The sequence below is a fragment of the Rhinopithecus roxellana genome, chromosome 13, assembly GCF_007565055.1.
Source record: "Rhinopithecus roxellana isolate Shanxi Qingling chromosome 13, ASM756505v1, whole genome shotgun sequence".
Classification (NCBI taxonomy): Eukaryota; Metazoa; Chordata; class Mammalia; order Primates; family Cercopithecidae; genus Rhinopithecus; species Rhinopithecus roxellana.
In genome coordinates this window covers 124,858,502-124,879,667 of record NC_044561.1, presented here as the reverse complement: position 1 = coordinate 124,879,667, position 21,166 = coordinate 124,858,502, and the positions used below count along the sequence as shown (strand labels likewise).

At 46.5% G+C, this 21,166-nt stretch overlaps 1 pseudogene; it reads left to right on the top strand.

The window, feature by feature from the left end:
- Positions 1 to 19,987, top strand: part of LOC115892855 — a 32,771-nt pseudogene extending 12,784 nt beyond the window's left edge.
- The last annotated feature ends 1,179 nt before the right edge of the window (positions 19,988 to 21,166 follow it).

The following is a 21,166-nucleotide window of genomic DNA, read 5'->3' as shown; positions in this document are numbered from 1 at the left end:
AAAAAACTTGTCTTTTGTGTTAGATCAGGAGCCCCACCAGGATCCGCAAAAGGTGTGCTTCCTTCATGACCGTGCAGTGGTGCCAGCAACAGTGGGGAGGGCGTGGTGTGTCCTCACAGAGGTTTGTGACCCACGTGGAAATGCCTGGCAGGCTACCAGGTAAGTGTTCTAGAAAGGGAGCAACTATATCCACGGCTGCTTTTCCTGAGACACAACCCTAGAGGCCTCAGAGGCTGTCCCACTCCAGCCAGCAGGAGCTTACTCCATAACCGAAAGGCCTGCTCCTACTGTGCCTTCATCATCACCTGCCTGCAGGAATTCTGCTCCCTGTAAATACTCAAGAATTGGTGAGAGCAGGGCGCGGTGGCTCACGCCTGTAATCCCAGCACTTTGGGAGACCTTGGCAGGTGGATCACGTGGTCAAGAGATCAAGACCATCCTGGCCAACATGGTGAAACCCCATCTCTACTAAAAATACAAAAATTAGCTGCGCGTGGTGGTGGGCACCTGTAGTCCCAGCTACTCAGGAGGCTGAGGCAGGAGAATTGCTTGAACCTGGGAGGCAGAAGTTGCAGTGAGCCATTGCGCCACTGCACTCCAGCCTGGTGACAGAGTGAGACTCTGTCTCAAAAAAAAAAAAAAAAAAATTGGTGAGGAAGAGATCATTCATCATTGTCACTGTATTTGATAAGCATCCATCTCCCACAGCTGGGTAGACACAAGACGGGGGAGAAATTCTGGCCACGCACTGGGCGCTCTCAGGTCGGGTTTATATGCCTGGCTAGGTCCTGGTTCCAAATGTCCCCCAGTAAACAGGTTTTCTTTCTTTCTTTTTTTGTAATTAGCATACTTTGGGCTTGGTCCTCACGAGATTATCTGCCTTGAATTAGATAGGATTTTTTTGCACATGATGAAATAGTGCCTCCTCTTAACAGTTACTATATTATAATGCTATGCCTTGGTCTTCACTCCGTGGGTCTCCTAGTTCGAGGAGGAAATTAACCCACACATATTTATGTATTTAGATGAAGGGAATATACGATCCTGGGATTAAAACTTCAATCACTATAGAAGAGTTTTTAACAAGATTTAAAATCTGTATGGACCCCATGACTCAGCAGTTTGAACTCCAGGAACCTCATCTTTAAAAACATGCAACCAGCAGGTGTGTAGAGGACACTTATCTCGCTTTGTAAAAGCAGGAAAAACTGGAAGAACCTAAGGGTCTGTGGAGGAGACAGGGGTTGCTGACTTACACATCAGGGTCTCTCCATACAATGGAATGCCTCTCAGGTGTCAAAAATAAGGAGGCTGAGCTGAAGATGGTATCAAGGATCTGGCATTAGAGAACAAAGCAAACGTTAACATTATGTATGCTTGCACAGAGATATTCATATGACTGCCTAGACAAGGGCCTAGAAATGCAAAGGACTTAAATCTGTTACCTCTTTGGCATTTAAAAAAGATTGTATTTAGATAATATTGAGGTCATTTTAGAAAACACACACTTACTGCATTACAACAAGCAAAAGTTGAACAAAAAGGTAATAACGTTAAGCAGGTTACAATTCCATTGTAAGTAAATGCTGGTGTTAACAGCTCAAGTGCTTCCTTGGTCACATTAAGATTGTTTTGCCAGACCTGGGCAACAGGAGAAGTAATTTAAAATTTCATTCCGACATCCCCGTGGCAAAAAATAGCCTGAAAATTCAGCCTCAGCTCTGGTCTGAAGCCGGTGACAGGACTGACTACCAGATCTCTCAGCCTCTGCGCTGCTGACTTTGGGGACTGAGTCATTCTTGGTTCTGGGAGGCTGTCCTGTGCATTGCAGGGTGTGCAGAGGCTTCTTTGGCCTCTACCCATTAGATACCTGTATCACCCCCTCCCCGTTGTGACGACCAAAAATGTCTCCAGACCCGGACGTCCCCTGAAGTGCAAATTGCCCACCCCATCCCCACCAGTGGTTGAGAATCACTGGAGTAGGATGATCGACGTCAGGGTTTTCTGGGATCCACCTGGTTGGTGTCTCATGAACTGGGGAAATTACTAACTGTGCCCATTTCCTTCTGTGATAAACCATGTGGTTACTCTGGCTCCGGCCCCTTTTCCCTAGAAAAATGTACCGATGCTTGTGGCATCATAATCCCCACATCTGTCATTCTCATCAATACTTCTCATGGTTTTTGTCACGTGTGTCTGTGTGAAGAGACCATCGAACAGGCTTTGTGTGAGCAATACAACTTTTTAATCACCTGGGTGCAGTGGGCTGAGTCTTGTATACGTGCAGGTCACAGGGGATAAGATGGCTTAGCCTGGGCTCAGAGGCCTGGCAGTTTGGTTGTTGCCATCTTCGTGGATGCATGATACACCCTTTTGAAACTTTTTCCAGAACTTTTTAATTTTTCTTTCTTTTTTTTTTTTTGGAGATGGATTCTCGCTCTGTCACCCAGGCTAGAGTGTAGTGGCACAGTCTTGGCTCACTGCAACCTCCCCCTCCTGCATTCAAACGATTCTCCTGCCTCAGCCTCCTGAGTAGCTGGGATTGCTGGCACACACTACCACGCCCAGCCAGTTTTTGTAGATTTTGTAGAGACGGGGTTTCACCATGTCGCCCAGGCTTGTCTCGAACTTCTGGGATCAAGCAGTCCTCCCACCTTGGCCTCCCAAAGTGCTGGGATTACAGGTGAGAGCCAACACACCCGGCCTTCTTGTCTTAGATTTGTTTTACTCAAACAAAGCTCTGTGGCTTACCTTTATGTGAAGTTCCAAAGAAGGCCATTTTAACATTTCTGTACTTAAGTCACTACTGAAGCATGTTTGGGTGAGGAAACTCTATGAACTTGCTTTCTAAAGAAGGCCTTCTAGCCACAGGCATGTTACACAATGTGGGGCCATTTATTTTGCAAATCAGTAAGACTTCAAAATTTAAAAAATAATAGTATAAAAATGAGGATGGACCAGGCGCGGTGGCTCATGCCTGTAATCCCAGCTGTTTGGGAGGCTGAGGTGGATGGATCACCTGAGGTCAAGACTTCGAGACCAGCCTGGCCAACATGGTGAAACACTGTTTCTATTAAAAATACAAAAAGAGAATTGCTTGAACCTGGGAGGCAGAGGTTGCAGTGAGCGGAGACTGTGCCACTGCACCCCAGCCTGGGCGACAGAGTGAGTCTCCGTCTCAAAAAAATTAAAAATTAAAGAAATCTAAAAAATAAAAATAAATAAAAATTAGGATGAATTGCTGGGGGAATGGAGAAATCAATTTCTATTTTTGGTCCTTCTGTCCTGTTTTTCTTTGCATTTTGGGCCATGCAGATGTCTTGTTTTTATAATTAAAAAAACTAGGTGGGGTGCAGTGGCTCACACCTGGAATCCCAGCAATTAGGGAGGCTGAGGCAGGAGGATTGCTTGAGCACAGGAGTTCAAGACCAGCCTGGGCAACACAGCCAGATCCCGTCTCTACAAAAAATTTTAAAAATTAGCCAGGTGTGGTAATGCACACCTGTGGTCCCAGCTACTGGGGAGGCTGAGGCAGGAGGATTGCTTGAGTCTGGGAGATCGAGGCTGCAGTGAGCTGTGATCCCAGCACGGCCCTTTAGCCTATGTGACAAATAGAGACCCTGTCTCAAAACAGAAAGAAAAACAAAACTAGTTATTTTATTATACATAAGTCCAAATACATTAGCACAGGCACTGAAGAGCAGCAGAAACTGCACCTAAATCTCCTTCTCCGCATGTACATATCCAACCCCACCCCTTGTTCCCCTTTGAGCTCAGCTAGAGTCAAGTTCTCAGCGTCAGAGCTGGCTTCCGAAAGGCCTCCTTTTCCTACAGGCTTCCCCCACTGGACTCTACCTCCAGATGCCCAGGACTTGGGACACCATGCAAAGACCTAGCCCGTGGTGAGCATTTAGAAAATATTTACAGAATTATTCACAGTATTTGTTGAGCACCTACTGCTTGTTCATATCAGTTATGATCTGCTGCACACTGCTGCACACTGGCAGAAAGAGAAGACCTTGAGCATCTTAAATTCGAGGCAGTTGCCAGCTGGAGCTCCCATCTGAATTTCCTGGAGGAAGGCAGACCCCATTGCAACTAACTAACTTCCTTCCTTCCTTCCTTCCTTCCTTCCTTCCTTCCTTCCTTCCTTCCCTCCCTCCCTCTCTTTCTTTTCTTTTCTTTTTTCTTTCTCTTTCTTTTTCTTCCTTCCTTTCCTTCCTTGCCTTCCTCCCCTTCCTCCCTTCCTTCCTTCTCTCTCTCCTTTCTTTTTTTTTTTTTTTTTCTGAGACAGAGTTTCACTCTCGTTGCCCAGACTGGAGTGCAGTGGCATGATAGCTCACCGCAACCTCCACCTCCTGGGTCACGGTTCAAGCAGTTCTCCTGCCTTAGCCTCCTAAGTAGCTGGGATTACAGGCATGCGCCACCACACCCAGCTAATTTTTGTATTTTTAGTAGAGGCAGGGTTTCACCATGTTGGCCAGGCTGGTCTCGAACTCCTCACCTCGTGATCCTCCCGCCTTGGCCTCCCAAAGTGCTAGGATTACAGGCATGAGCCACCGTGCCCGGCTCTTCTTTCTTTCTTCTTTTTCTTTCTTTCTTTCTTTCCTTTTGACTTGAGTCTCGCTCTGTCTCCCAGTCTGGAGTGCAATGGTGTGATCTCAGCTCACTGCAACCTCCACCTCCCAGGTTCAAGCAATTCTCCTGCCTCAGCTTCCAGAGTACCTGGGACTACAGGCATGTGCCACCAGGCCTGGCTAATTTTTGTATTTTTAGTAGAGACAGGGTTTCGCCATGTTGACCAGGCTCGTCTCGAACTCCTGACCTCAGGTGATCCACCAGCCCCGGCCTCCCAAAGTGGTGGGATTACAAGCATAAACCACTGCGCGTGGCCTCTTTTTTTGTTTGTTTGTTTTTGTTTTTTTGAGACCGAGTCTCAGTTTATTGTCCAGGCTGGGGTGCAGTGGCATGATCTTGGCTCACTGCAACCTCCGCCTTCTGAGTTCAAGCGATTCTCCTTCGTTGGCCTCCTGAGTAGCTGGGACTACAGACACCTGCCACCACGCCCAGCTAATTTTTGTATTTTTAGTAGAAATGAGGTTTCACCATGTTGGCCAGGCTGATCTTGAACTGACCTCAAGTGATCCACCTGCCTCCACCTCCTAAAGTGCTGGGATTATAGGCATGAGCCGTTGTGCCCATCCCCCAACAGGACTTCCTAATTCAGGAGTTCTAGAATGGGACCCTGTAATTTGCATTTCTTTTTAAAATTATTTGTTGTTCTTTTCTTCCCCGCCCAACCCCATACCCAGCTTTTTCTGACTGGGGAAGAACCCAGGAGAGAAGGCCCAATTTGCATTTCTACTACTTTTCCAGGAGATGCTGATGTTGCATCAAAGAGAACCTCTCTGTGAGAACCAGTGTTCTAGAGTTTAGGAAGACCATCAATTGGGGTAAATGGGCCAATTCCCAGCAGGAAAGGGGAAGGACCTTTTCTGAGGCATGATCTGAATTTCCTGGGCTGATGTTACCCTTTGTTATTTCCATAGGGGATCTGGGTTTTCAATCACTCACCTCGGGAGCCGCCAGATTCTGGCCAGTCTCGGCTTTTTTCCCTCTCACTGTGGGTTCTTCAGAGCCCATGGTCTAGACACACCAGTGGATTCTCTTGTGCCCCAGTTACCACATCTGTCATGGGGAGAAGAGCCTGAACCCCCCAGAGGGTCAGGTCCAGGTGAGAATGGAGGGTGACACTGCAGAGAATTAAGCAAGGTGGGCGCTTCATACCCCATCATTGCCTGCTCCTCTCGCAGTTTTGCATTTGCGTGTTGTAGAGCTACGTGTCTCAGCCTAGAAGGATCTCCAGGATGTGTCCTTGGGTGGAAAAATTTAGGTACTAGAATCTAGGCCAGGCACAGTAGCTCACACCTGTAATCCCAGCACTTTGGGAGGCCAAGGTAGGAGGATCACGAGGTCAGGAAATTGAGACCATCCTCCACTCCAGCATGGGTGACACAGAGAGACTCCTCTGTCACAAACAAACAAACAAAAAAATTAGCCAGGTGTGGTGGTGGGTGCCTGTAACCCCAGCTATTACTTGGGAGGCTGAGGCAAGAGAATCTCTTGAACCCAGGAGGTGGAGATTGCAGTAAGCCAAGATCGCACCACTGCACTCCAGCCTGGGTGACAGAGCAAGACTTTGTCTCAAAAAAAGAAATAAAGAAATAAATATAAAAATAAAAAAATTTTAAAAAGAAATCTCTATCGAGTTTTGTGCCTACCTATGATTCATGGATTCCTACCAGGGAAAAAGCAGAATGAAAACATGCACAGAAGGAAATATTTTAAATTCTGCTTGCCTGGGTGGTAACTTGCTATAATGTTTTACTTCTGTAATGGGAGGGTATACACATGTGGTTATTCTATTATTTCTCCTATGTTTTCATATCTGAAATAATTCATATTTTAAATGTTTACATAATAAATTTTGTCAACCTCTTTCTTCAAGTCTTGGTGTTAAAATCATGTGTGTTACTAAACCTTTTTTTTTTTTTTTTTTTAATTTAAGAGGTAGGATCTCGCCCTGTCACCCAGGCTGGAGTACAGTGGTGTCATCATAGCTCAGTGCAGCTTCGACATTTTGGGCTCAAGCAATTCTCCCACCTCAGCCTCCCCAGTAGGTGGGACTACACGTGTGAGCCACCATGCCTGGTTAATTATTTTTATTTCTTGTAGAGACAGAATCTCACCATGTTGCCCAGGCTGGTCTCAATCTCCAGAGCTCAAGCAATCCTCCTGCATTGGCCGCCCAAAGCGCTGAGATTACAGGTGTGAGCCACTGCACCTGGCCTTAAACACTTCTTCTTCCTAATATATTTTTATACCTTTAGCTCTTTGCTATATCTAAACGGCGAGCCCTCCACATCCATGGGGTCCTCATCCATGGATTCAAGCAACTGCAGGTGGAAGTTACTAGAAATAAAAAAGGATGGTTGTGTTTGTACTGAACATGGACATTTTTTGTTGTTATTATTCTCTAAACAATACAGTATAACAATTATTTACATAGTATTTACATTGTATTAGGTATTAAAGCTAACGACTGCACAGCAGGTCCTCAAATAACACTCTTTTTTTTTTTTTCTTTTTTGAGACAGAGTCTTGCTCTGTCACCTAGGCTCGAGTGCACTGTGGTGCTATCTTGACTCACTGCAACCTCCGCCTGCCAGGTTCAAGCAATTCTCCTGCCTTAGCCTCCTGAGTAGTTGAGATTACAGGCGTCCGCTACCATGCTAGGCTAATTATTAAATTTTTTAGTAGAGACGAGATTCCACCATGTTGGGCAGGCTGGTCTGGAACTCCTGACCTCAGGTGATCTGCCCGCCTCAGCCTCTTAAAGTGCTGGAATTGCAGGCATGAGCCACTGTGCCTGGCCAACATTCTTTCATTCAACATTGTTTCATTATATCATTGATGGGAAAACAAATGGTTTTGTTTATACATCCTTTCCCTCTAAGTCAAAGTTTCTAAGAACGTTAACTGTATACAGAAGGATGTGTGGTAGGTTACATGCAAATACTACACTATTTTTGTGTAAGGGACTTGAGCATCCATGGATTTTAGTGCCTGAGAAGAGTCCTGGAACCAATGCCCCATTGATACTGAGGGACAACTGTAGTCTTTTTTGGAATAAGGAACTTAAAATTTCCCTAAAATGCTTCTCCTTAATGTCATTTATTTATTTATTTTTTTTTTTTTTTGAGACGGAGTCTTGCTCTGCCACCCAGGCTGGAGTGCAGTGGCCGGCTCTCAGCTCACTGCAAGCTCCGCCTCCCGGGTTCACGCCATTCTCCTGTCTCAGCCTCCCGAGTAGCTGGGACTACAGGCGCCCGCCTCGTCGCCCGGCTAGTTTTTTGTATTTTTTAGTAGAGACGGGGTTTCACCGTATTAGCCAGGATGGTCTCGATCTCCTGACCTCATGATCCGCCCGTCTCGGCCTCCCAAAGTGCTGGGATTACAGGCTTGAGCCACCGCGCCCGGCCCTTAATGTCATTTATTGTATAACTTGTTATTTCTCCACCAATGGGAAATAATACCTTTTACCATTTACCAAACCCCCATATATATGTGGATGGAATTCTAAATGCCTTATTCTATTTTATTAAGTTTTCTGATTACCCTATACCAGTACCAGATCACTTAATTGAAATTGGTATTATTATCAAGAGGACACGTGCTTCTAGTAAATAAGTAATGTTGAGACAACACCCAGAGAGTTTAATTTCCCACCTCTCCTAACCACACTTCCCAGAGATAAAGCTCTGGGTTAGGGTTCGCAGCAGGATTAGGGAGCCAGAGCCCAGCCAGGGTGCTGGGGAGCATGCAGGGCCTTAGGACCAGCGAAGGGAGGTCGCAATCATTTCCCCAGCGTTCTGGGTGGTCCCTATTCATTAGCTAGAAGTGATGCACCTTTGGGACTAGCAACTCGCTGTGATTGTTAGTACTTTTTTTTTTTTTTTTTTTTTTTTTTTTTGAGGCAGAGTCTCACTCTGTCGCCGGGGCTGGAGTGCAGTGGCCGGATCTCAGCTCACTGCAAGCTCCGCCTCCCGGGTTTACGCCATTCTCCTGCCTCAGCCTCCCGAGTAGCTGGGACTACAGGCGCCCGCCACTTCGCCCGGCTAGTTTTTGTATTTTTTAGTAGAGACGGGGTTTCACAGTGTTAGCCAGGATGGTCTCGATCTCCTGACCTCGTGATCCGCCCGTCTCGGCCTCCCAAAGTGCTGGGATTACAGGCTTGAGCCACCGCGCCCGGCCAATTGTTAGTACTTTATTGATGAAAAAAATGCTGTCTAATCCAAAATCATACTGCTAGGGAGTAGGTGAAATTCCTCAAGTTAAAGTTGCACAGCAAGACACATGCTGTTTCTTTTATTTGCAATATCTTCCCTCCTCCATCACTCTTTCACATGTTGTAGCACATATATGTATATATCTGGTGTGTGTATATATAATATAAATATATGTATGTAATTATTTTATATATTATATATATCGTGTGTGTGTGTGTATATATATATATATTTGAGTCAGGGCCTCACTTTGTCACCTAGGCTGGAATGCAGTGGCACAATCATGGCTCACTGCAGCCTCAACCTCCTGGGCTCAAGTGATCCTCCCCCATCAGCCTCCTGAGTAGCCATGACTAAGGCGTGCAATACCACATAGATATTTGATTGCTATGTCCCCAGTAGACCAGAAACTCCACAGGGTTGGGCACTAAGTCTATTTTGTTCACTGCTCTATGCCCAATGCCTGTAATTGTGAGAGTGTATGGTAGGTGCTCAATGGATGTTTGTGGATTGACAGGAAAACCCTTATCCTAGGTGCCTAGGAAAGGGTTAAGACATGCTAACAAGGCCGGGCCTGGTGGCTCATGCCTGTAATCCCAGCTCTTTGGGAGGCTGAGATGGGTGGATCACCTGATATCAGGAGTTCGAGACAAGCCTGGCCAACACGGTGAAACCTTGTCTCTACTAAAAATACAAAAATTAGCTGGGCATGGTGGTGGTTACCTGTAATTCCAGCTGCTTGGGAGGCTGAGGCAGGAGAATTGCATGAACCTGGGAGGCGGAGGTTGCAGTGAGCCGAGATTGCGTCACTGCACTCCAGCCTGGGTGACAAAAGGGAAGCTCGGTTTCAAAAGGAAAAAAAAAAAGGGCCAGGTGCAGTGGCTCATGCCTGTAATCTCAGCACTTTGGGAGGCCAAGGCAGGCAGATCACCTGAGGTCAGGAGTTTGAGACCAGCCTGGCCAACATAGTAAAACCCCGCCTCTACTAAAAATACAAAAATTACCCGGGCATGGTGGCGCGCGCCTGTAATCCCAGCTACTCCAGCTAAGGCAGGAGAATTGCTTGAACCTGGGAGGCGGAGGTTGCAGTGAGCCAAGATTGCACCATTGTACCCCAGCCTGGGTGACAGAGCAAGACTCTATCTCAAAAAAAAAAAAAAAAAAAAAGAAAAGAAAAGAAAAAAAGACATGCTAATAAAGACGTGCCAGAGGGCTTTTGATCACAGACAGGCTCAGTCTCCAAATGGCTAGTACAGAATCCTCTAAAGATGTTCAAAAGTCCAGCAACATGGCATGCATTCCAGTAACAGAAAAGCCTCTGCTTCCACCACTTATCTGTGTAGGTGCTATGACCCTGTGCCTGAGTAACCCAGAAGCTGTGAGTAACAGAGCATTCATCATTTTGGTTGCTTTTATTTAAACATTGGTACCAAGTCACCTTTCAATAAGCTAGACCCGGCCAGTGCGGTGGCTCACGCCTGTAATCCCAGCACTTTGGAAGGTTGAGGCAGACAGATCACGAGGTCATGAGCTCAAGACCAGCCTGGCCAATATGGTGAAACCCCGTCTTTACTAGAAATACAAAAAAATTAGCCGGACATGGGGGCGCGCACCTGTAGTCCCAGCTATGCGGGAGGCTGAGGCAGGAGAATCGCTTGAATCCGGGAGGTGGAGGTTACAGTGAGCGAGATCGTGCCACTGCACTCCAGCCTGGGTGACAAGAGGTTCCATGTCAAAAAATAAAAATAAAAATAAGCTAGACCCAGGAAGCAGAAATCATGCCCATGCCCTGGGTTCTCTTGGTCATGGTTTATGTGCCAGTGCTTTTGTTACCTGTCTCCTGGATGGGCTATGCAGGCTCACAAGACTTTCCCTTACTCCCCACACTTGGGGAGTGGAGTGTCTCATAGATTTGCTGCCACCTGATAAAATGAAAATTCTAAATTCTCCTGGAATATTTTCTTGGTTACTAGAATAACAAATCCTACAAATCTTGGTCTCCTACCACAAGAGAAAATTATTGTTTCTATCAACTAACTTACATTCCATCATAAGGTGGACTTTTCCCCAGATGTTAAAAAATGCATACTGGGTGTGGTGGCTCAAGCTTGTAATTCCAGCTACTTGGGAGACTGAGGTGGGAAGATCCTTCGAGCCCAGTAGTTGGAGGCTTCAACAAACTATGATTGTGCCACTGTACTCCAGCCTGGGAAACAGAGCACGACGTTGTCTGTATTTACAAAAAAAAGAGAAAAGACTGGTCACAGTGGTTCATGCCTGTGCTGGCTCATCCCAGCACTTTGGGAGGCCGAGGTAGGAGGATAGGTTGAGCCCAGGAGTTCAAGACCAGCCTGGGGAACACAGAGAGACCCCATGTCTACAAAATATAAAAATTAGGGCCCCAATTTCTACGCACACTGGGAGACGGAGGTCCTCTTTCCTTGCCTAATGCAGCCATAGCTCGTGATCCCAAGAAGCATCCGAAGCAGGTAGCAGCTCCAAAGCTTGGCTGCTGAATAAATTGAGTGGTGTGTTTGCTCCTCGTCCATCCACCAGTCCCACAAGTTGAGAGAGTGTCTCCCCCTCATCATTTTCCTAAGGAACAGACTTAAGTATGCCCTCACAGGAAATGAAGTAAAGAAGATTTGCATGCAGCGGTTCATGAAGATCGATGGCAGGGTTCGTATTGATATAACCTACCCTGCTGGATTCATGGATGTCGGCAGCATTGACAAGTGGGGAGAGAATTTCCGTCTGATCTGTGACACCAAGGGTCGGTTTGTTGTACATCGTGTTACACCTGAGGAGGCCAAACACAAGTTTGTGCAAACGGAGAAAAATCTTTGTGGGCACAAAAGGAATCCCTCAAATATATTTATATATATGTGTGTGTGTGTATATATATTTATATATGTTTGTGTATATTTATATATGTATGTGTGTGTGTATATATATATATTTTTCCCAAATGAAAAGGAAGACGTGAGCCACCGAGCTCAGCCTCCACAATTGTATTACACATATATCAAAACATGTTGTACACTGTAAATAAACATAACTTTCATTTGTCAGTTTCAGCTTAATAAAATTGGAGGAAAAGGCTAGTAGAGAATAAAATGAGATATGGGCATAGGTAATAATGCAGAAGAATGGACAAGAATCTTGCCAGGTGGTAGATTTATGCAAAATAGTAAAGAATAAGATCCTCATTACAAAAGCTGCATGCAAGGCCAGGCGCAGTGGCTCACGTCTGTAATCCCAGCACTTTGGGAGGCTAAGGCGGGTGGATCACCTGAGGTCAGGAGTTCGAGACCAGCCTGGCCAACATGGTGAAACCCCATCTCTACTAAAAAATACAAAAATTAGCCGGGTGTGGTGGCGCATGCCTGTAATCCCAGCTACTAGAGGGGGCTGAAGCAGGAGAATCGCTTGAACCCGGGAAGTGGAGGTTGCAGTGAGCCGAGATGGTGCCACTGCACTCCAGCCAGGGTGACAGAGTGAGACTCCACCTCAAAAAAAAAAAAAAGCTGTATGCAGTGATATGTACTTAAATATATAGAAAAGGGACTCCAAGGATATTTACCAATAATGCACGTTTCCTTCTGGGGAGAAGCGAAGCAATTCCTACTTGTTGGTATGGGAAGAGCACCTGCCAGGGCAGAGCCTGAGAGAAATATCCTATTAACCTCAGGACTAATGTTCAATTCTAGGAAAAAGCCAGGAAGATGGACATTTATGTGTTCCATAGCAATACATATTTATAAAATACACATACATATTTTAAGAGTGTTTTATAACCAAAATATACATATGCCTTCCTGGATTTTAAAAATATATTAATACTAAAAGCTAACAGAAAGTTATAAAGTGGAAAAAAATGCAGGTCTCTGCCTTTACCCACCCACCACTCACCTGCCTTCCCACTTCCAGGTAGCCACCAATGTTCCCTTAGATCTGGAATTGTTCCTTTGTAAGTAAATGTTGTTGTTAAGAGAAAATGCTAATAGCAAGGGTTTTCTGCAGCAAATTTGGATGGCTATGCATTGGGTGTGGTCATGGGAGGAGAAAGAAATTAAACCATCCCTCCAATGGGGGGAAGAAAAAAGGAAAGAAAGGAAGAAAGGAAAAAGAAGACAATGACCCACAAAATGAGTGCCTCTGAGTCTGATATGAAACCCTTCTACGCATAGTGCACAGGCACAACAGTTGACCACCAGGCCTTAATTAGTATTATTATTATTTTAAAGGCAGAGTTTCACTCTTGTTGCCCAGGCTGGAGTACAATGGCACAATCTCGGCTCACCTCAATCTCTGCCTTCCAGGTTCAAGCGATTCTCCTGCCTCAGCCTCCTGAGTAGCTGGGATCTCAAGCATGTGCCACCACGCCTGGCTAATTTTGTATTTTTAATAGAGACGGGGTTTCTCCATGTTGGTCAGGCTGGTCTCGAATTCCTGACCTCAAGTGATCCGCCTGCCTCGGCCTCCCAAAGTGCTGGGATTACAGGCATAAGCCACTGCACCTGGCCAATGTTTATTATTTTAAAATTGTATGTAAAGATGGAGTCTCACTATGTTGTCCAGGTTGAACTCCTGGGTTCAAGCATTCTTCCTGCCTGCCTAGGCCTCCCAAAGTGCTGTGATTACAAGTGGGAACTACCGCACCCAGTCCTGCCTTTTGAATAATAATGATGTTAATTAGAATAAGAGCAGCAGCTATTGTGCTTGACCCTGTTTCTTTTTCTTTCTTTTCTTTTTTTTTTTTTTGAGACGGAGTTTCCCTCTATTGTCCAGGCTGGAGTGCAGTGGCAGGATCTCTGCTCACTGCAACCTCCGCCTCCTGGGTTCACGTTATTCTCCTGCCTCAGCCTCTGGATTAGCTGGGATTACAGGCATGCCTCATCATGCCTGTCTAATTTTTGTAGTTTTAGTGGAGACAGGGTTTCACCATGTTTGCCACGCTGGTCTTGAACCCCTGACCTCAAGTGATTCACCTACCTGGGCCTCCCAAAGTGCTGAGATTACAGGCATGAGCCACCATGCCTGGCCCTTTTTCTTTTTTATTAATTGAGATAGGTCTTGCTCTGTCACCTAGGCTGGAGTGCAGTGGCACAAACACTGCTTGCGACAGTCTCAACCTCCTGGGCTTGATCAATCCTCCTGCCTCAGCCTCTCGTGTAGCTGGGACCACAGGCACACGTTAGCATGGCTGGTTAATTTTTAAATTTCCTGTAAAGACAGGGTCTTGTAGAACAGCCTAGGCTGGTCAGGAATTCTTGGGCTCGATCAATCGTCCTGCCTCAACCTCCCAAAGCGCTTGCATTACAGGGGTAAGCCACTGTGCCTGGCCTACCCATCGTGGTCTCAACTGCCACGTTTTCTGCCGCTTGGATTTTACCCATCCCTCTCCTCCACCCATCCCTCCTTTCTCAGTATTGTAAAACACACCCCGACCTCATATCATTTTACCCAGAAATACATCAATGTGCATCTAAGCAGATAAAGGCATTCCTGCTTGTTTGTTTTTCTAACCCCCAATGTGATGATCACGCCCAGTACAAGTTAATAAAAATTTCTGGGCTGGGTGCGGTGGCTTGCACCTGCAATCCTAGCACTTTGGGAGGCCAAGACAGGATGATGGCTTGAGGCAGGGAATTTGAGACCAGCCTGGGCAACAGAGTGAGACCCCTGTCTCCACATACACACACACAAATCAGTGCGGTGTGGTGGTGGGAGTCTGTGGTCTCAGTTACTTGGGAGGCTGAGGTGGGAGGACTGCTTGAGCCCAGGAGGTTGAGGCTGCAGTGAGCCATGATTGTGCCACTGCACTCCAGCCTGAGTGATAGAGTGAGACCCTATCTCAAAATAAATAAGCCAGGCATTTATTAATTTTGTGATTCACATTTGTAATCACAGCACTTGGGGAGGCTGAGACAGGAAAATTGCTCAAACCTGAGAGGGGCAGGTTGCAGTGAGCAGAGATCATGCCGCTGCACTCCAGCCCGGGCAACAGAGTGAGTGGGACTCCATCTCAAAAAAATAAATCATAAATGAATAATAATTCCTTACCATCTAACAGCAGGTCCCCTTTTCAATTCTGTACTTTTAAATGAGATCAGAGGAAGTGCTGGAAAGCTTTGGAAACTTGGCAAACATTGTAAAGCACTTAAATGAATGTCTTCAAGGGCTGTGCTCAAAGTGTGATCCCTGGGTGGGGCCACCAAACCACCCTGGAGCTTGCTGGAAATGCAAAATCCCAGGCCCAGGGCCCCAGATCCAGCGGAATGGAACTACCGCTGGACCAACACCAACGGATCATTCAAGTCTGAGGTTGGCTGTCTACACTGTGTGGAAGGCAGTGGCCGGTCCGCTCTGAATTAATCTACTTTTTTTGAGGCCTGGATGTTGCGGGTTTGTAGCCGCTTCCCTGAGTCCTCCCACCAGCAGTGAGAGCCCACCATGCGTTAAACATCAACCAGGCCTATGGGGACAGACGAGGTCACCGCCGTTGACAGGCTCCTATTCCAGCGCAAGATACAGACAAGAAGCTAATAAATTGATAAAGAAATAAAGCAATTTCAGGTTGTGATTGTTTACCTATGAGTTGTGTGAGGCCTCCCCCACAAGCCTACTGAAATTGCACTAGCAGAGCCAGGTACGGTGGCTCACACCTGTAATCCCTGCACTTTGGGAGGCTGAGGTGGGCGGATCACCTAAGTTCAGGAGTTGGAGGCCAGCTGGCCAACATGGTGAAACTCCGTCTCTACTAAAAGTACAAATATTAGCTGGGAGTGGTAGCACCTGCCTGTAATCTCAGCTACCAGGGAGACTGAGGCATGGGAATCGCTTGAACCCAGGAGGTGGAGGTTGCAGTGAGCCCAGATCGTACCACTGTGCTCTAGCCTGGGTGATAGAGCAAGCAAGACTCAGTCTCAAAAAAAAAAAAAAAAAAAAAAGAAAGAAAGAGAAACAAAACAAGAATAACAAAATTGTTCCAGCGCCTAAGGCATCCTCCCCCTCTGGCTTTACTTTGCCCTGTGGCCTGTCTCCAGATGTTGGACCACGCATCTTACTACTTACTTGCTCATTGCTTTTCTCCCAGGCCAGGATGTAATCATCACACACACACTGTCATATGCCCACCCTTAGGACACAGAATGAGTAGGAGAAATACTTGTTGAATGAAAGTTACTATAATTTTTCAAACAATGAGAGTGCCTAATAGTGATCAATACCTGATTAGTGATTGTTTTTTTAGTACATCTGATTCCTACCCACGGCAAGAGTTCCTATGCGGAATGAGGCTACAATTCTTTCACTGGAAATAAATTGCACCCTATCCTGGGTGCTGCTCCTATCCTCAGGGCTGGGAGCCTGGTGCTGCCACACCCTTCCCCTGAGCAGAAGAATCCGGAAGAAGCCTTTGGCCAGAGCGGCAGGTGAGTCATTTGAGGACTCTATGCCCTTGTGGCTATCCTTCAGTCACCTGTCTGGAATTTTATTTTTTTTAGCCCAAGGGCTCTGCATCAAAGAACTGACTTTTTTTGTTGTTGTTCGGGCTATACCTAAAAGGGACCTAATCTCAGTCTCATTTATATAAAGATCTCAGATCTCTCAAAAGGGATCTACAAATTCAGAGTAATTCTGCTCAAAATTAAAGGAAAAAAATTTTTTTGGCGGAGGAGGGAATTGTGTAGAGTTGGAGAAATCCAATAGATTGTAAAGTTCTTGCGGAGGGTGGAGTTGGTGAGAGGAGGCAGAGAAACAAGGTGAAGGCCTTTGCAGGCCATCTGGTATCTGTGTCCAATAGACAGTTTCATCCACAGCATGGCAGAGTCCAGCATGGATCCAAGAATATGTGGGAATCAGGGAAATGATGAAGACAGCACTTCAAATGGGAGGGAGTTTTTTTTTTTTAATTTGAGACGGAGTCTCGCTCTGTTGCCCAGGCTGGAGTGCAATGGCACGATCTCCGCTCACTGCAACCTCTGCCTCCCAGGTTCAAGCAATTCTCCGGCCTCAGCTTCCCAAGTAGCTGGGATTACAGGCATGTGCCACCACGCCCGGCTAATTTTTGTATTTTTAGTAGAGACAGGGTTTCAGCATGCTGGCCAAGCTGGTCTCGAACTCCCGACCTCAGGCAATCCGCCAGCCTCAACCTCCCAAAGTGCTGGGATTACAGGCGTGAGCCACTGCGCCCGGCCACGGGAGGGATGTTTTTTTTTTTTTTTGAGAGGGAGTCTCACTCTGTCTTCCAGGCTGGAGTGCAGTAGCCCAATCTCGGCTCACTACAACCTCCACCTCCCAGGTTCAAGCGATTCTCCTGCCTCAGCCTCCCGAGTAGCTGGGACTATAGGCGTCTGCCACCACTCCCGGCTAATTTTTGTATTTTTAGTAGAGACGGGGTTTCACCATATTGGCCAGGCTGGTCCGGAACTCCTGACCTTGTGATCCACCCGCCTCGGCCTCCCAAAGTGCTGGGATTACAGGATTGAGGCACCGCGCCCGGCCAGGAGGGATTTTTAAGTAAAAGCTATTGGGCCAATCGACTGGAAGTCTATCCATTTGGAAACAGTGACATGAGGCTTCCTCCTCAAACCCCAAACACATATAGACGCACATTCCACAATTCCACACGGGCTCAAGACCCAAACCTAAAAAACAAATTACATGAGAATGCTTGATACAAGACTAATAAAAAGAAGACTGGGCTGGGCATGGTGGCTCACGCCCATAACACCAACACCTTGGGAGGCCTAGCCGGAAGGATCGCTTAAGACCAGGAGTTTGAGACCAGCCTGGGCAGCATGGTGAGACCCCTGTCTCTACAAAAAATACAAAAATTAGCTGGGTGTGCTGGCACACGCCTGTGGTCCCAGCTACTCAGCAGGCTGAGGTGGGAGGATCGCCTGAGCCCAGGAAATGGAGGCTGCAATGAGCCCCGACTGAGTGATTGAATCTGGGTGACAGAGTGCGACCCCATCTCAAAAAAGAAAAAGAAAGAAACTATACTTTCAGGGATAATTTCTATAGCTGGTTACTAGAGAAGTTTCTCTAAATATGTAGGGCACCATTTAAACATAATAATAAAAAGGCTGGGGGGGTGGCTCACGCCTGTAATCCCAGCACTTTGCGAGGCCGAGGTGGGCAGATCGCTTGAGGCCAGGAGTCCGAGACCAGCCTGGCCAACATGGTGAAACTCTGTCTCTACGAAAAATCCAAAAATTAGGCTGGGCATGGTAGCTCATGCCTGTAATCTCAGCACTTTGTGAGGCCAAGGCAGACAGATCACCTGAGGTTGGGAGTTCAAGACCAGCCTGGCCAACATGGTGAAACCTCCTCTCTACTAAAAATACAAAAATTAACCAGGTGTGGTGGTGCATATCTGTAATCCCAGCTACTCAGGAGGCTGAGGCAGGAGAATTACCTGAACCTGGGACGTGCAGGTTGCAGTGAGACGAGATCGCACCACTGCACTCCAGCCTGGGCGACAGAGCGAGACTCCATCTCAAAAAAAAAAAAAAAAAAAAGAGAAAAATACAAAAATTAGCCGGATGTGGCAGTGCACGCCTGCAAGCTCAGCTGCTAGGAGGCTGAAGCGGGAGAATCATTTGGACTGGACCCAGGAGACAGAGGTTGCAGTGAACAGAGATCGCGTCACTGTACTCTAGCCTGGGTGACAGAGCGAGACTCCATTTCAAAATAATAATAATAATGATAAGAAGAAGAAGAAGAAGAGAAAGAGAAAGAACACTAAAAATATAGTGCAATGGTAACATGAGCAAAGAGCTTAAACAGATAGTTCACTGAAGAAAGAATACAGGTAAATACAGTAAATACAGTAAATACCAGAAAAGTTGTCATCACCATACCATTTCTACCATCAGGGTGTGCAGATGCTAAAATGACAAACAAACAGAGAATGAGACATAGCTGTAGATAATGTCGAAGAATGGCCAAGAATGTTGCTTGGCAAATTCATGTAAAAGAGCAGTAAGATCTTCTTTATAAATGCTGTGTGCAGAAATATGTACTTAAATACAGTATATAGAAAAGGACTCAAGGGCTACAGACTTCTTAATCCTGGTTATTTCTGTGGAGAAGCTAGGGAGTTCCTACTCGTTATGGCGTACCAACTGGAACACCCATTGCAGGTGAACTTGCCAGGACACAGGCTCTCCTCCTCGCTGTCAGCAGGGGTCTAATTCAATTGGTGGGACCATTTGAGAACCTAAATGTAGCTTTAGCTACAAACTCTTGGACATTACACCCTCCCTTCTTGCATTTACCCTATAGCATGTACCTGTATGATTCTGTAAGTCCTATAGATACTGTGGGGGATGGATCCATTACATTTTGTAGCATTGAACTTCCTAAATGCTCACAGCCCTTAGGTCCTAAACAGCCTGTGGGGTGGCTTTTGCTTGGGCCACAGGCTATATTAAAATGTATCTCAATCAAGCAGGGGAATAGTTTAATCTTAAAGCAAGTGGTTTAGCACCTGGTGTGAGAATCTCGCTTGAGCTGCCTGCCTGGCCCTAAAGGGGATGTCTCTAAACATCTGCCTCTGGGGTTCCCAAGTGTGCGGTGGGGAGTCACCTTCACAGAGAGGACTTGCTGCGACCTGTAAGACACCATGCCTCTTCTCTTTCCTTCCGAGTGATGCCTGACAGTGTCCTAAGTATCTGTTTGTGGTGGTTTATCCTCCCCAGTCATGGTAAGCTTTGTGAGGTCAGGGGCTTTGTTGCTTTTGTTCCCCAGGGTCCCCAAGCCAGGCCTGGCATCCGGGAGGTGCTCAGAGTGTATCTGTTGCAGGAACAAGAAAGTCTTACCCACCGCCCTTGCAGCTTAAGAAAAGCATCTTATTTACTAAACACTGGCTGTGGTCCAAATGCTTTGTTGAGCAAGGTAGATAAGAGGATGGATGTTTGTGGACTGAAAGAACCAGCTCCTGACCCCACCCTTAGTGCTCCAATTCTGGCTGGGATCTGGATGCCCCAGGGCCTTGCTATCCCTTCCCCTCCCCCTGCTTCCTCTAAGGATCTTCTCCATCCTTCAAGACCTTCAGGATTGCTGCGAAGCTGTCTCATCCCTGGACTGGACCAGACCACCCTGTAGCATCCCATAGCACCCTCTTGTAGGATGTGGAGCAGCATCACTGGCCTCTACCCACTAGATGCCAGGAGCACCCTCCCTAGTCATGATAACCAAAAATATCCCCAAACCTTGCTGAATGTCCCCTGGGGGGTTGGGGGCACTAAATCACCTTGATTGAGCTACTGCTTTAATATAAGGGTTCTGCCCCAGGGCTTGCCCATTCTAGACTGAAAAGAGACCTAATCTCAGCCTCATTAGTAGAAAGATATCCAGTCTTTATATCTACCCATTCTGAGTAATTCCACACAAAATTAGAGCAAGATTTGTTTATGTGTTGGAAGGTGAGGAAGAATAGGACACATTGGTTCTATAACTTTACTGGAAGACTTGAACCAGGGAGATAAGGCAGAAATTGAAACAAGGCTAAAAGCTACAATAATCAAAACAGTCTGGCATCAACATAGGAATAGACTCTGGAACAGAATCATAGGAATAGAATCAACTAAACATGTAAGAGGGTGCAGAAAAAGGCACATGGATAGAGGTCAGCTCATTATATGATTAAAGGTGACATTTCCAGGCCAGGTGCCATGGCTCATGCCTATAATCCCAGCACTTTGGGAGGCTGAGGTGGGCGAATCACCTGAGGTCAGGAGTTCGAGACCAGCCTGACCAACATGGCGAAACCCTGTCTCTACTAAAAATACAAAAATTAGCCGGGCGTGGTGGTGGGCGCCTGCATTCCAAACTACTCAGGAGGCTGAGGCAGGAGAATCACTTGAACCCGGGAGGTGGAGGTTGCCGTGAGCCAAGATTGCACCATTGCACTCCAGCCTGGGTGACAGTGTGAGTCTCCATCTCAGAAAAAAAAAAAAAAAAGATGACATTTCCATCAGCCCCATCCATGCAGTGGAGGCAATTTATTATATGTCTATTTGGGAAGAATACATATTAGGTCTACTTTAGACCATAAATATATTCCCCCTACTCATCTCTGCCACCCATACTAGATGCATTGAAGATCTCAACATCAACAACAATTAATTAAAGTAGTTGGGGAAGGCCAGGTGTGGTGGCTCACACCTGTAATCCCAGCGGTCTGGGAGGCCCAGGCAGGTGTATCACCTGAAGTCAGGAGTTCGAGACCAGCCTGGCCAACATGGTGAGACCCCGTCTCTACTGAAAATACAAAAATTAGCTTGACATGGTGTCATGCACCTGTA